The 15,961-nt window shown below is 42.5% G+C and overlaps 2 long non-coding RNA genes across 3 annotated transcripts; both read left to right on the top strand.

The window, feature by feature from the left end:
* Positions 1-3,883: 3,883 nt before the first annotated feature.
* Positions 3,884-4,218, top strand: LOC144899697 (uncharacterized). Its single transcript, XR_013628037.1, has 3 exons — positions 3,884-3,904; positions 3,994-4,140; positions 4,200-4,218. It is a non-coding gene; the product is annotated as an uncharacterized LOC144899697 (long non-coding RNA).
* Positions 4,219-4,584: 366 nt separating this feature from the next.
* Positions 4,585-6,050, top strand: LOC144899617 (uncharacterized). Of its 2 annotated transcripts, XR_013627891.1 has the most exons (5): positions 4,585-4,897; positions 4,974-5,086; positions 5,197-5,274; positions 5,694-5,920; positions 6,024-6,050. It is a non-coding gene; the product is annotated as an uncharacterized LOC144899617 (long non-coding RNA). The 2 variants fall into 2 exon arrangements; XR_013627890.1 differs by lacking the exon at positions 6,024-6,050 and having other exon boundaries at positions 5,694-5,942.
* The last annotated feature ends 9,911 nt before the right edge of the window (positions 6,051-15,961 follow it).

The raw sequence follows: 15,961 nt of genomic DNA, 5'->3' as shown, positions 1-15,961 counted from the left end.
CAGGGAAAACTAGTTAAACAATCCTGAAAAGCGAGTACATTTATATGGATTTTGAAGTAGATTCAAAGGTAGTTTGGGGTCAAATTTACTAGCAAAGAGTACCTTTTTCATTCAAAAAAAGTAAATTTGACCAGAGTATTTCCCAAGGAAAAGTTGCTTGGGAATTGTGCGTGCAAATTGTTACCTAGCTTTTCTCAAGTAAATGGCACTCCAAATTTTTTTTCAGTGTACTGCCCAGTGGACCGCGACCTCCTCCAGCTGTTTTTGGGAGTTCTTTTGTCTCTGGACTGCTCCATGGTATGCCTTCTGCCCCCATCGCCTTGCTTTTCCTTTTTTGGACTGCACTAATGAATACAGATATTCTGGCTGCCACATGAATTACATGTGCAGCATTCTCCATCCATTTAACAGAATACTGAAGGATGTTGACGCTCAAGAATTTGGTCCCAACAGCTTAGACAAGGTAAGATTACAGTACAGCTGTTGAATGACACCAACATGGTTTAGTTATTCATTCATTTTCTATGTCTCTTATCCTCACTAGGGTGGGGGTATGCTGGAGCCTGATTTGGGGCGAGAGGCGGGGTACACCCTGGACCGGTGGCCAGCCAATCCCAGGGCACATACAGTGCATCCGGAAAGTATTCACAGCGCTTCACTTTTTCCACATTTTGTCAAGTTACAGCCTCATTCCCAATTGTATTAATTTAATCTCTTACCTCAAAATTCTACACAAAATACTCCATTATGACAATGTGAAAAAGTTTTTTTTTTACTTTTTTGAATTTATTAAAAATAGAAAACAAAAAAATCACATTTACATAAGTATTCACAGCCTTTGCCATGAAGCTCAAAATTGAGCTCAGGTGCATCTTTTTTCCACTGATCATCCTTGAGATAATAACTGTCTATATAAGGTCCCACAGTTGACTGTGCATGTCAGAGCACAAACGCCAAGCATGAAGTCAAAAGAACTGTCTGTAGACCTGCGAGACAGGATTGTCTTGAGGCACAAATCTGGGGAAGGATACAGAAACATTTCTGCTGCTTTGAAGGTCCCAATGAGCACAGTGGCCCCCATTATTCGACTAGCCAGGATAGAAGGAAAAATGAATGCAGCAATATTTTCATCCAGGATATCTCTATATATTGTTGCATTCATTTTTCCTTCTATCCTGACTAGTCTGCCAGTTCCTGCTGCTGCTGCATGATGCTGCCACCACCATGCTTCACTGTAGGGATGGAGGCCACTGTGCTCATTGGGACCTTCAAAGCAGCTGAAGTGTTTCTGTATCCTTCCCCAGATTTGTGCCTCAAGACAATCCTGTCTCGCTGGTCTACAGACAGTTCTTTTGACTTCATGCTTGGCGTTTGTGCTCTGACATGCACAGTCAACTGTGGGACCTTATATAGACAGTTATTATATTTCCAAATCATGTCCAATCAACTGAATTTACTGCAGGTGGACTCCAACTGAGTGTATAGTAGACACCAAACGTCCAGAAGGAGGCGACTGGCACACTAGTGTGGGAAGTCCATACCTGCATGAGGAAAGTGGAAGTCAAAAATAATCATTCTAATAATACGATTCCCAATTAAGGGAATAAATCCCAGGTCTTTGGTTTAGTTATGAAATGTTGAATTAATTTCACAGGTGCCTCAACCTGTGGCTGTGTTGTGTTTTTGTGCACCGCCATCTGGAAGTAAATACAGCTTTAGTACAAATGCAGTGAAGCTGTTCTGGTTTGAAATAATGTTTTGTAGAAGATGTGTTAAGATCATTTCATTCAAAGAAGGCCATCTTAAAAAAAATACTACACAATCATATTAGAAAAGTGGTGTAGGTGGTAGCTTAAATCATGTAAATATTACTTATAATTTGCTCCAAATAAAGTCAGGGAAAACTAGTTAAACAATCCTGAAAAGCGAGTACATTTATATGGATTTTGAAGTAGATTCAAAGGTAGTTTGGGGTCAAATTTACTAGCAAAGAGTACCTTTTTCATTCAAAAAAAGTAAATTTGACCAGAGTATTTCCCAAGGAAAAGTTGCTTGGGAATTGTGCGTGCAAATTGTTACCTAGCTTTGCTCAAGTAAATGGCACTCCAAATTTTTTTTCAGTGTACTGCCCAGTGGACCGCGACCTCCTCCAGCTGATTTTGGGAGTTCTTTTGTCTCTGGACTGCTCCATGGTATGCCTTCTGCCCCCATCGCCTTGCTTTTCCTTTTTTGGACTGCACTAATGAATACAGATATTCTGGCTGCCACATGAATTACATGTGCAGCATTCTCCATCCATTTAACAGAATACTGAAGGATGTTGACGCTCAAGAATTTGGTCCCAACAGCTTAGACAAGGTAAGATTACAGTACAGCTGTTGAATGACACCAACATGGTTTAGGTTATTCTATGCTTTACAGTGTCAAAACCTTTTTTCAAGTCGAAGATTGGTTTGAAATTGGAAACGGACAAGGATCTACGTTCTTATATATTGAATGACAGCTGATGCCTTCCATACACAAGGAAAAACTGCCGCAGAAATTGAGAGAGTGAGATTTGTGGTTACAGGAGTTATTGATGTACAATTGAGTTCTTTCAACATAAAAGTATCAATGCCCAATCTGCATCTTTTGTTTTAGAATATTTAATCCTTAATCCATTTGTAGAAAGCTTGCTGGCCACAGTAAAGTAGCAACTCGTCACATTATGAATACATGTACCAGATGATAAATGATGAGTTTTGTTGCTCCATCAGGTTACATCTGGAGGTGTTTGATAAAGACATGGACATGAAGGATGACTTTATGGGAAGGTACTGCTTCCAGTACACATTAGTAGTGTTGTTATTATCGATACTGTCACATACTGCAACTGCTTGATAATACTGCTTACTACCTCCAGCGCAGCGATGCCAGTATTGAGAAGAGCACCGCCATCCTCCTTTATCTACACTTTATTGTCCGATTCACAAGAAAAATTATGTCACACACTTACAGTATATTAAAGACAGGTTGTAGAATTTGATATGGTTGGAATCATTTAGAACATTCATGTAGAACGCAAATGATATTAAATATATATGTATAAATATCAAATATTGCAGTGTAAATAAATAAAAATAAACATGAATTAGAGAAAAGAAATCCATTCCATTATCAAGTGGTTGAAATAATTGTCATGTTTCTCAACATGCAGGCTGAAGGTCAAACTGAAGGACATAATTGATTCTCAGTACACGGATCAGGTATGGAAACGGCTTATATTATTGTCATTGAATTGTTCAAGCATTCAAAGGATTGTGTGTGTTTTATGTATCAGTGTATCAGTACACGCTCAGTGATGTCAAGTCAGGTCGCGTTCACCTGATCCTGGAATGGCTTCCAACAGCCTCGGAGGCAGACCAACTGGATAAGGGGGGTGCTTCCAGAAGAAGAAAAAGCGTACTAATGCTTCATTCAACTATAAAAAATACTAATATCGAACCATTCTCTTCAGATTCTCAAGTTCTACTCCAGGCAGTCCTACCAGAACAAAGCCGTTCCATCTGTGGGACTTTTGTTTGTCTTCATCGAACAAGCAGATGGTTTACCAGTAAGTGAGTCGAGGAGGTACTGAGGAGGCATGATCTGTGTTTTATTATGACCCATGTGGCGTGTCAACAGGTGGAAAAGAGTGGAAAAGAGCCAAAAGTGGGAGCGGATATGCTTCTTGGAAAAACATCCCACAAAACTACTGTGAGACTACTAAGCGTGGCAACTAGCCAAATAATAACCAGGGTATTGGCATCCGGGACTAACACGTCCATCTTTGCTGTAGGTGTGTGATCGCACGACATCACCTCAGTGGAATGAGGCGTTCTGCTTCCTGGTTCATGACCCTAGAGAAGAGAATGTTGTTGTCAAGGTAAGTTAACAATATTATTTTTAGTATTTCCACCATGTGATATCAACAAACTTGACTTGTATTACTACCTTTACACTTTGTTTCTCCAGCTCTCTCACAGCTGGACGTTGCCCATGGGTTCCTTAGTCGTCCCAATCAGAGAGCTGCTCTCGGAACCAGAACTGGTCCTGGATCAGTGGTTCCATCTGGATGGCGCCTCCCCAGAGAGTCAGATTCTTCTTCGAGCTGAACTCAAGGTAGGCGATCTCTCATTCTAGTCTTAACTCGCACCAGACTTCACATGCAATTGTTGCAGATGCTGATTCCGAGCAAATGTCCTCGTGGTGATCATGAGGCTAAATTCACTTCCAAAGACTCCGACCGCTCGACTGAGCAGCAGAAACGGGAGGCAGATGTGATGCAAAAGTGAGCGCTGCGTATATCCAAGCACACTAGTCTCAGGTCTTATTTGGTTTTCATGCTACATTGGGTTCTTAGGTCAAGTTTGGTGGACACTCCGGTAGAAACTCTTTTCTATGTCTTATCCTCACTAGGGTTGGGGTATGCTGGAGCCTGATTTGGGGCGAGAGGCGGGGTACACCCTGGACCGGTGGCCAGCCAATCCCAGGGCACATACAGTGCATCCGGAAAGTATTCACAGCGCTTCACTTTTTCCACATTTTGTCAAGTTACAGCCTCATTCCAAATTGTATTAATTTAATCTCTTACCTCAAAATACTCCACTCCACTAATGAACTGCACTAATGAATACAGATATTCTTGCTGCCACATGAATTACATGTGCAGCATTTTTGGTAGGTTGAGCGTTGTTGCGCTTCCACCTGAATTGGCATCAGCTGTTGGGGCTCGATTGCGAGGCGGTGCCAGGGTTATTGATGGGTCTTGGCGTCACCGGGGCGCTCATTGTTCCTTGCTGTTCACCTGTCGAGGCTGTGTTGGCGCGCTCCGGTGGCGGGCTCTGGTCTGTCGTGCCATCAGCAGCGTATGTGAAAGGTAGGCATAAAATTACTGGGCGTGTACCGGTGACGGTGCATCATGTGACCGCAGCCATGGTTGTTTTAATTTGCAGCGGGGTTGGTTGTTGAGGACCTGGCGTGCATTTTGGAGGGCTTGCAGGAAGTGCAGTGTCAGCCTCTTGAGGCTAGGATTGCACTGGCTGTGTGTTAAGCTACCTTTGCTCCGGTAAGCTGCCGATGCTTTAAACAAGCAGAAAGCTAACTTTAGCACCACATGTTGTCTGTCTCAAAGTTAAATGATCTGGTTAGATAATTATTTTTCTTTTTTGTGGTTAGCACAGAGAGGTTGTCACGTTCCGGCTTGGGAGCTTTACGGCACGACCCCAGGATGCAGAGATGAGGACCCAATAGCAGGTAAAAAGGCATTTATTGTTGATACTATGCAGCAGACCAACGCACTAGCATGTTCAACAGAGAAAACAACATCAATGACCCAACAAAGAAAGGAGCGCGCACCTGAACCAAATAGGCATCACAAATAATGAGAAACAGGTGCGGGAGATAATGGACATCAACTGAAAACACAGCAGAGCAACACAGGAAGGAAATACAAAACAAGGGCATGAACGAGGAACTGAGGAAAACTAAGAGCTGTCACAAGGGGGTGACAGACGTTAAACTATTTGTTGGCAAATTCAGGTTCAACATTCAGTGTGTGTGTAAAATGTTGCAGATTGAATAGTTTAACAGGCTAACACACATAATATTGTTTGAAGCAATGTCGGTTCATATTCAGGTTCATATTCCTGGATTCTATTTTTCAATTTCTCTAGGGTTCTCAACGGAAAGCGAATTCTGACTCCCAATGCCGAAGGGCCTCTGTGGCCTGGGTTGGTGGGGGAGTGGGGGGAACCGATTCCCCTCGCGCCATCAGATCCAAGAGCAGGGACAGCTGGTCACCGTAATCGTCGGATTCCTCTCCCGGTGGCTGACCTTGGTCGAGGTTTTTCTCTTTCCTCGTGCGGTAGCGCTGGAGTCTCAGGGGTTTTGTCCTCTGGCGGTAAGGATGTTTTGCAGGTCTTGGGATGAGGATTTACAGGTTTTACAGGTTTTACAGGGTTCACAGGGTTCATATTCCTGGATTCTATTTTTCAATTTCTTAGGGTTCTCAACGGAAAGCGAATTCTGACTCCCAACGCCGAAGGGCCTCTGTGGCCTGGGTTGGTGGGGGAGTGGGGGGAACCGATTCCCCTCGCGCCATCAGATCCAAGAGCAGGGACAGCTGGTCACCGTAATCGTCGGATTCCTCTCCCGGTGGCTGACCTTGGTCGAGGTTTTTCTCTTTACTCGTGCGGTAGCGCTGGAGTCTCAGGGGTTTTGTCCTTCGGCGGTAAGGATGTTTTGCAGGTCTTGGGATAAGGTTTTACAGGTTTTACAGGTTTTACAGGTTTTACAGGTTTTACAGGTTTTACAGGTTTTACAGGTTTTACAGGTTTTACAGGTTTTACAGGTTTTACAGGTTTTACAGGTTTTACAGGTTTTACAGGTTTCACAGGTTTCACAGGTTTCACAGGTTTCACAGGTTTCACAGGTTTCACAGGTTTCAATTTCTTAGGGTTCTCAACGGAAAGCGAATTCTGACTCCCAACGCCGAAGGGCCTCTGTGGCCCGGGTTGGTGGGGGAGTGGGGGGAACCAATTCCCCTCGCGCCATCAGATCCAAGAGCAGGGACAGCTGGTCACCGTAATGGTCGGATTCCTCTCCCGGTGGCTGACCTTGGTCGAGGTTTTTCTCTTTACTCGTGCGGTAGCGCTGGAGTCTCAGGGGTTTTGTCCTTCGGCGGTAAGCATGTTTTGCAGGTCTTGGGATGAGGTTTTACAGGTTTTACAGGTTCATATTCCTGGATTCTATTTTTCAATTTCTTAGGGTTCTCAACAGAAAGCGAATTCTGACTCCCAACGCCGAAGGGCCTCTGTGGCCCGGGTTGGTGGGGGAGTGGGGGGAACCGATTCCCCTCGCGCCATCAGATCCAAGAGCAGGGACAGCTGGTCACCGTAATCGCCGGATTCCTCTCCCGGTGGCTGACCTTGGTCAAGGTTTTTCTCTTTCCTCGTGCGTTTGCGCTGGGTGCTGACCCAGGGGGTAGCGCTGGAGTCTCAGGGGTTTTGTCCTTTGGCGGTAAGGATGTTTTGCAGGTCTTGGGATGGAATGAGGGCACCCAAGTTTGTTTGGCTTGGGGGTCTCAACGGAAAGCTTGCAGCTGAATTTGTGTAGGCAGAAGTCGGTTCTATGTTTATACGACCTTTCGTTGGGGAGTTACTGGCGAAAAACGTCGCCCATTGAGATTGCATTGTTGGAAGCAGCAGTCCATTAAAGTGACCACGAGATGGTGGTATTTACCGAGTAGAATAGCATTACTTTAAAGTGACCCCTAGTTGGCAGTACATAGCAAGTAGAAATAGCAGCCTCCCCCCTCCCTCACCCCCTGCCTTCCTCATTTGGGCCCAGCCTTCCACACCCCAGTCCCCGAGCCCCCCAGCCTTCTACATTTAGGCCCAGCCTCCCCCGTCCCACACCCCAGCCCCCCACTCCCTCGCCCCAGCCCCCCCAGCCTTCTTACACTTGTGCCCAACCTGTGGAGGGCAGTAATACGCCTTGGAGCGTTGAAACAAAAGAGGAAGAAGACAGACTGGCAGAGAATGGTGGTATCAACGGACCAGCTAACCGAAGGAAACATGAGTAGTCTGCGCTGCGCCGTTGGGTAAGTAGTCAACATAGATCTCGTTTGAATGTTTGGGTTAGGGTTTTAGGGCTATGGTTGGAGGAGGGTTTTAGGGCCGAGTTAGGGCTGGCTAGGGCGAGTTGGGGCCAGGGCTCTTTAGGGCTGGCTAGGGCGAGTTGGGGCCAGGGCTGGCTAGGGCGAGTTGGGGCTAGGGCGAGTTGGGGCCAGGGCTGGCTAGGGCGAGTTGGGGCCAGGGCTCTTTAGGGCTGGCTAGGGCTCGTTAGGGCCAGATATAAATTTGACCATCCATTTAACAGAATACTGAAGGATGTTGACGCTCAAGAATTTGGTCCCAACAGCTTAGACAAGGTAAGATTACAGTACAGCTGTTGAATGACACCAACATGGTTTAGTTATTCATTCATTTTCTATGTCTCTTATCCTCACTAGGGTGGGGGTATGCTGGAGCCTGATTTGGGGCGAGAGGCGGGGTACACCCTGGACCGGTGGCCAGCCAATCCCAGGGCACATACAGCGCATCCGGAAAGTATTCACAGCGCTTCACTTTTTCCACATTTTGTCAAGTTACAGCCTCATTCCAAATTGTATTAATTTAATCTCTTACCTCAAAATACTCCATTATGACAATGTGAAAAAGGTTATTATATTTCCAAATCATGTCCAATCAACTGAATTTACTGCAGGTGGACTCCAATTGAGTGTATAGTAGACACCAAAAGTCCAGAAGGAGGCGACTGGCACACTAGTGTGGGAAGTCCATACCTGCATGAGGAAAGTGGAAGTCAAAAAATAATCATTCTAATAATACGATTCCCAATTAAGGGAATAAATCCCAGGTCTTTGGTTTAGTTATGAAATGTTGAATTCATTTCACAGGTGCCTCAACCTGTGGCTGTGTTGTGTTTTTGTGCACCGTCATCTGGAAGTAAATACAGCTTTAGTACAAATGCAGTGAAGCTGTTCTGGTTTGAAATAATGTTTTGTAGAAGATGTGTTAAGATCATTTCATTCAAAGAAGGCCATCTTAAAAAATACTACACAATCATATTCAAATAAAGTCAGGGAAAACTAGTTAAACAATCCTGAAAAGCGAGTACATTTATATGGATTTTGAAGTAGATTCAAAGGTAGTTTGGGGTCAAATTTACTAGCAAAGAGTACCTTTTTCATTCAAAAAAAGTAAATTTGACCAGAGTATTTCCCAAGGAAAAGTTGCTTGGGAATTGTGCGTGCAAATTGTTACCTAGCTTTTCTCAAGTAAATGGCACTCCAAATTTTTTTTCAGTGTACTGCCCAGTGGACCGCGACCTCCTCCAGCTGCTTTTGGGAGTTCTTTTGTCTCTGGACTGCTCCATGGTATGCCTTCTGCCCCCATCGCCTTGCTTTTCCTTTTTTGGACTGCACTAATGAATACAGATATTCTGGCTGCCACATGAATTACATGTGCAGCATTCTCCATCCATTTAACAGAATACTGAAGGATGTTGACGCTCAAGAATTTGGTCCCAACAGCTTAGACAAGGTAAGATTACAGTACAGCTGTTGAATGACACCAACATGGTTTAGTTATTCATTCATTTTCTATGTCTCTTATCCTCACTAGGGTGGGGGTATGCTGGAGCCTGATTTGGGGCGAGAGGCGGGGTACACCCTGGACCGGTGGCCAGCCAATCCCAGGGCACATACAGTACATCCGGAAAGTATTCACAGCGCTTCACTTTTTCCACATTTTGTCAAGTTACAGCCTCATTCCCAATTGTATTAATTTAATCTCTTACCTCAAAATTCTACACAAAATACTCCATTATGACAATGTGAAAAAGTTTTTTTTTTTTTACTTTTTTGAATTTATTAAAAATAGAAAACAAAAAAATCACATTTACATAAGTATTCACAGCCTTTGCCATGAAGCTCAAAATTGAGCTCAGGTGCATCTTTTTTCCACTGATCATCCTTGAGATAATAACTGTCTATATAAGGTCCCACAGTTGACTGTGCATGTCAGAGCACAAACGCTAAGCATGAAGTCAAAAGAACTGTCTGTAGACCTGCGAGACAGGATTGTCTTGAGGCACAAATCTGGGGAAGGATACAGAAACATTTCTGCTGCTTTGAAGGTCCCAATGAGCACAGTGGCCTCCATCCCTACAGTGAAGCATGGTGGTGGCAGCATCATGCTGTGGGGATGTTTTTCAGCAGCAGGAACTGGCAGACTAGTCAGGATAGAAGGAAAAATGAATGCAACAATATATAGAGATATCCTGGATGAAAATATTGCTGCATTCATTTTTCCTTCTATCCTGGCTAGTCGAATAATGGGGGCCACTGTGCTCATTGGGACCTTCAAAGCAGCAGAAATGTTTCTGTATCCTTCCCCAGATTTGTGCCTCAAGACAATCCTGTCTCGCAGGTCTACAGACAGTTCTTTTGACTTCATGCTTGGCGTTTGTGCTCTGACATGCACAGTCAACTGTGGGACCTTATATAGACAGTTATTGTATTTCCAAATCATGTCCAGTCAACTGAATTTACTGCAGGTGGACTCCAATTGAGTGTATAGTAGACACCAAACGTCCAGAAGGAGGCGACTGGCACACTAGTGTGGGAAGTCCATACCTGCATGAGGAAAGTGGAAGTCAAAAAATAATCATTCTAATAATACGATTCCCAATTAAGGGAATAAATCCCAGGTCTTTGGTTTAGTTATGAAATGTTGAATTCATTTCACAGGTGCCTCAACCTGTGGCTGTGTTGTGTTTTTGTGCACCGTCATCTGGAAGTAAATACAGCTTTACTACAAATGCAGTGAAGCTGTTCTGGTTTGAAATAATGTTTTGTAGAAGATGTGTTAAGATCATTTCATTCAAAGAAGGCCATCTTAAAAAAATACTACACAATCATATTAGAAAAGTGGTGTAGGTGGTAGCTTAAATCATGTAAATATTACTTATAATTTGCTCCAAATAAAGTCAGGGAAAACTAGTTAAACAATCCTGAAAAGCGAGTACATTTATATGGATTTTGAAGTAGATTCAAAGGTAGTTTGGGGTCAAATTTACTAGCAAAGAGTACCTTTTTCATTCAAAAAAAGTAAATTTGACCAGAGTATTTCCCAAGGAAAAGTTGCTTGGGAATTGTGCGTGCAAATTGTTACCTAGCTTTTCTCAAGTAAATGGCACTCCAAATTTTTTTTCAGTGTACTGCCCAGTGGACCGCGACCTCCTCCAGCTGTTTTTGGGAGTTCTTTTGTCTCTGGACTGCTCCATGGTATGCCTTCTGCCCCCATCGCCTTGCTTTTCCTTTTTTGGACTGCACTAATGAATACAGATATTCTGGCTGCCACATGAATTACATGTGCAGCATTCTCCATCCATTTAACAGAATACTGAAGGATGTTGACGCTCAAGAATTTGGTCCCAACAGCTTAGACAAGGTAAGATTACAGTACAGCTGTTGAATGACACCAACATGGTTTAGTTATTCATTCATTTTCTATGTCTCTTATCCTCACTAGGGTGGGGGTATGCTGGAGCCTGATTTGGGGCGAGAGGCGGGGTACACCCTGGACCGGTGGCCAGCCAATCCCAGGGCACATACAGTGCATCCGGAAAGTATTCACAGCGCTTCACTTTTTCCACATTTTGTCAAGTTACAGCCTCATTCCCAATTGTATTAATTTAATCTCTTACCTCAAAATTCTACACAAAATACTCCATTATGACAATGTGAAAAAGTTTTTTTTTTACTTTTTTGAATTTATTAAAAATAGAAAACAAAAAAATCACATTTACATAAGTATTCACAGCCTTTGCCATGAAGCTCAAAATTGAGCTCAGGTGCATCTTTTTTCCACTGATCATCCTTGAGATAATAACTGTCTATATAAGGTCCCACAGTTGACTGCATGTCAGAGCACAAACGCCAAGCATGAAGTCAAAAGAACTGTCTGTAGACCTGCGAGACAGGATTGTCTTGAGGCACAAATCTGGGGAAGGATACAGAAACATTTCTGCTGCTTTGAAGGTCCCAATGAGCACAGTGGCCTCCATCCCTACAGTGAAGCATGGTGGTGGCAGCATCATGCTGTGGGGATGTTTTTCAGCAGCAGGAACTGGCAGACTAGTCAGGATAGAAGGAAAAATGAATGCAACAATATATAGAGATATCCTGGATGAAAATATTGCTGCATTCATTTTTCCTTCTATCCTGGCTGGTCGAATAATGGGGGCCACTGTGCTCATTGGGACCTTCAAAGCAGCAGAAATGTTTCTGTATCCTTCCCCAGATTTGTGCCTCAAGACAATCCTGTCTCGCAGGTCTACAGACAGTTCTTTTGACTTCATGCTTGGCGTTTGTGCTCTGACATGCACAGTCAACTGTGGGACCTTATATAGACAGTTATTGTATTTCCAAATCATGTCCAGTCAACTGAATTTACTGCAGGTGGACTCCAATTGAGTGTATAGTAGACACCAAACGTCCAGAAGGAGGCGACTGGCACACTAGTGTGGGAAGTCCATACCTGCATGAGGAAAGTGGAAGTCAAAAAATAATCATTCTAATAATACGATTCCCAATTAAGGGAATAAATCCCAGGTCTTTGGTTTAGTTATGAAATGTTGAATTCATTTCACAGGTGCCTCAACCTGTGGCTGTGTTGTGTTTTTGTGCACAGTCATCTGGAAGTAAATACAGCTTTAGTACAAATGCAGTGAAGCTGTTCTGGTTTGAAATAATGTTTTGTAGAAGATGTGTTAAGATCATTTCATTCAAAGAAGGCCATCTTAAAAAAATACTACACAATCATATTAGAAAAGTGGTGTAGGTGGTAGCTTAAATCATGTAAATATTACTTATAAATTGCTCCAAATAAAGTCAGGGAAAACTAGTTAAACAATCCTGAAAAGCGAGTACATTTATATGGATTTTGAAGTAGATTCAAAGGTAGTTTGGGGTCAAATTTACTAGCAAAGAGTACCTTTTTCATTCAAAAAAAGTAAATTTGACCAGAGTATTTCCCAAGGAAAAGTTGCTTGGGAATTGTGCGTGCAAATTGTTACCTAGCTTTTCTCAAGTAAATGGCACTCCAAATTTTTTTTCAGTGTACTGCCCAGTGGACCGCGACCTCCTCCAGCTGCTTTTGGGAGTTCTTTTGTCTCTGGACTGCTCCATGGTATGCCTTCTGCCCCCATCGCCTTGCTTTTCCTTTTTTGGACTGCACTAATGAATACAGATATTCTGGCTGCCACATGAATTACATGTGCAGCATTCTCCATCCATTTAACAGAATACTGAAGGATGTTGACGCTCAAGAATTTGGTCCCAACAGCTTAGACAAGGTAAGATTACAGTACAGCTGTTGAATGACACCAACATGGTTTAGTTATTCATTCATTTTCTATGTCTCTTATCCTCACTAGGGTGGGGGTATGCTGGAGCCTGATTTGGGGCGAGAGGCGGGGTACACCCTGGACCGGTGGCCAGCCAATCCCAGGGCACATACAGTACATCCGGAAAGTATTCACAGCGCTTCACTTTTTCCACATTTTGTCAAGTTACAGCCTCATTCCCAATTGTATTAATTTAATCTCTTACCTCAAAATTCTACACAAAATACTCCATTATGACAATGTGAAAAAGTTTTTTTTTTTACTTTTTTGAATTTATTAAAAATAGAAAACAAAAAAATCACATTTACATAAGTATTCACAGCCTTTGCCATGAAGCTCAAAATTGAGCTCAGGTGCATCTTTTTTCCACTGATCATCCTTGAGATAATAACTGTCTATATAAGGTCCCACAGTTGACTGTGCATGTCAGAGCACAAACGCCAAGCATGAAGTCAAAAGAACTGTCTGTAGACCTGCGAGACAGGATTGTCTTGAGGCACAAATCTGGGGAAGGATACAGAAACATTTCTGCTGCTTTGAAGGTCCCAATGAGCACAGTGGCCCCCATTATTCGACTAGCCAGGATAGAAGGAAAAATGAATGCAGCAATATTTTCATCCAGGATATCTCTATATATTGTTGCATTCATTTTTCCTTCTATCCTGACTAGTCTGCCAGTTCCTGCTGCTGCTGCATGATGCTGCCACCACCATGCTTCACTGTAGGGATGGAGGCCACTGTGCTCATTGGGACCTTCAAAGCAGCTGAAGTGTTTCTGTATCCTTCCCCAGATTTGTGCCTCAAGACAATCCTGTCTCGCTGGTCTACAGACAGTTCTTTTGACTTCATGCTTGGCGTTTGTGCTCTGACATGCACAGTCAACTGTGGGACCTTATATAGACAGTTATTATATTTCCAAATCATGTCCAATCAAATGAATTTACTGCAGGTGGACTCCAACTGAGTGTATAGTAGACACCAAACGTCCAGAAGGAGGCGACTGGCACACTAGTGTGGGAAGTCCATACCTGCATGAGGAAAGTGGAAGTCAAAAATAATCATTCTAATAATACGATTCCCAATTAAGGGAATAAATCCCAGGTCTTTGGTTTAGTTATGAAATGTTGAATTCATTTCACAGGTGCCTCAACCTGTGGCTGTGTTGTGTTTTTGTGCACCGCCATCTGGAAGTAAATACAGCTTTAGTACAAATGCAGTGAAGCTGTTCTGGTTTGAAATAATGTTTTGTAGAAGATGTGTTAAGATCATTTCATTCAAAGAAGGCCATCTTAAAAAAAATACTACACAATCATATTAGAAAAGTGGTGTAGGTGGTAGCTTAAATCATGTAAATATTACTTATAATTTGCTCCAAATAAAGTCAGGGAAAACTAGTTAAACAATCCTGAAAAGCGAGTACATTTATATGGATTTTGAAGTAGATTCAAAGGTAGTTTGGGGTCAAATTTACTAGCAAAGAGTACCCTTTTCATTCAAAAAAAGTAAATTTGACCAGAGTATTTCCCAAGGAAAAGTTGCTTGGGAATTGTGCGTGCAAATTGTTACCTAGCTTTGCTCAAGTAAATGGCACTCCAAATTTTTTTTCAGTGTACTGCCCAGTGGACCGCGACCTCCTCCAGCTGATTTTGGGAGTTCTTTTGTCTCTGGACTGCTCCATGGTATGCCTTCTGCCCCCATCGCCTTGCTTTTCCTTTTTTGGACTGCACTAATGAATACAGATATTCTGGCTGCCACATGAATTACATGTGCAGCATTCTCCATCCATTTAACAGAATACTGAAGGATGTTGACGCTCAAGAATTTGGTCCCAACAGCTTAGACAAGGTAAGATTACAGTACAGCTGTTGAATGACACCAACATGGTTTAGGTTATTCTATGCTTTACAGTGTCAAAACCTTTTTTCAAGTTGAAGATTGGTTTGAAATTGGAAACGGACAAGGATCTACGTTCTTATATATTGAATGACAGCTGATGCCTTCCATACACAAGGAAAAACTGCCGCAGAAATTGAGAGAGTGAGATTTGTGGTTACAGGAGTTATTGATGTACAATTGAGTTCTTTCAACATAAAAGTATCAATGCCCAATCTGCATCTTTTGTTTTAGAATATTTAATCCTTAATCCATTTGTAGAAAGCTTGCTGGCCACAGTAAAGTAGCAACTCGTCACATTATGAATACATGTACCAGATGATAAATGATGAGTTTTGTTGCTCCATCAGGTTACATCTGGAGGTGTTTGATAAAGACATGGACATGAAGGATGACTTTATGGGAAGGTACTGCTTCCAGTACACATTAGTAGTGTTGTTATTATCGATACTGTCACATACTGCAACTGCTTGATAATACTGCTTACTACCTCCAGCGCAGCGATGCCAGTATTGAGAAGAGCACCGCCATCCTCCTTTATCTACACTTTATTGTCCGATTCACAAGAAAAATTATGTCACACACTTACAGTATATTAAAGACAGGTTGTAGAATTTGATATGGTTGGAATCATTTAGAACATTCATGTAGAACGCAAATGATATTAAATATATATGTATAAATATCAAATATTGCAGTGTAAATAAATAAAAATAAACATGAATTAGAGAAAAGAAATCCATTCCATTATCAAGTGGTTGAAATAATTGTCATGTTTCTCAACATGCAGGCTGAAGGTCAAACTGAAGGACATAATTGATTCTCAGTACACGGATCAGGTATGGAAACGGCTTATATTATTGTCATTGAATTGTTCAAGCATTCAAAGGATTGTGTGTGTTTTATGTATCAGTGTATCAGTACACGCTCAGTGATGTCAAGTCAGGTCGCGTTCACCTGATCCTGGAATGGCTTCCAACAGCCTCGGAGGCAGACCAACTGGATAAGGGGGGTGCTTCCAGAAGAAGAAAAAGCGTACTAATGCTTCATTCAACTATAAAAAATACTAATATCG

Source organism: Doryrhamphus excisus, linkage group LG8 (genome assembly GCF_037039965.1).
Source record: "Doryrhamphus excisus strain RoL-2023G ecotype Guam linkage group LG8, RoL_Dexc_Guam_v1.1, whole genome shotgun sequence".
Taxonomy (NCBI): Eukaryota; Metazoa; Chordata; class Actinopteri; order Syngnathiformes; family Syngnathidae; genus Doryrhamphus; species Doryrhamphus excisus.
Note: the sequence above shows the minus strand (reverse complement) of the source record. Positions and strands in the feature narration are given on the sequence as shown.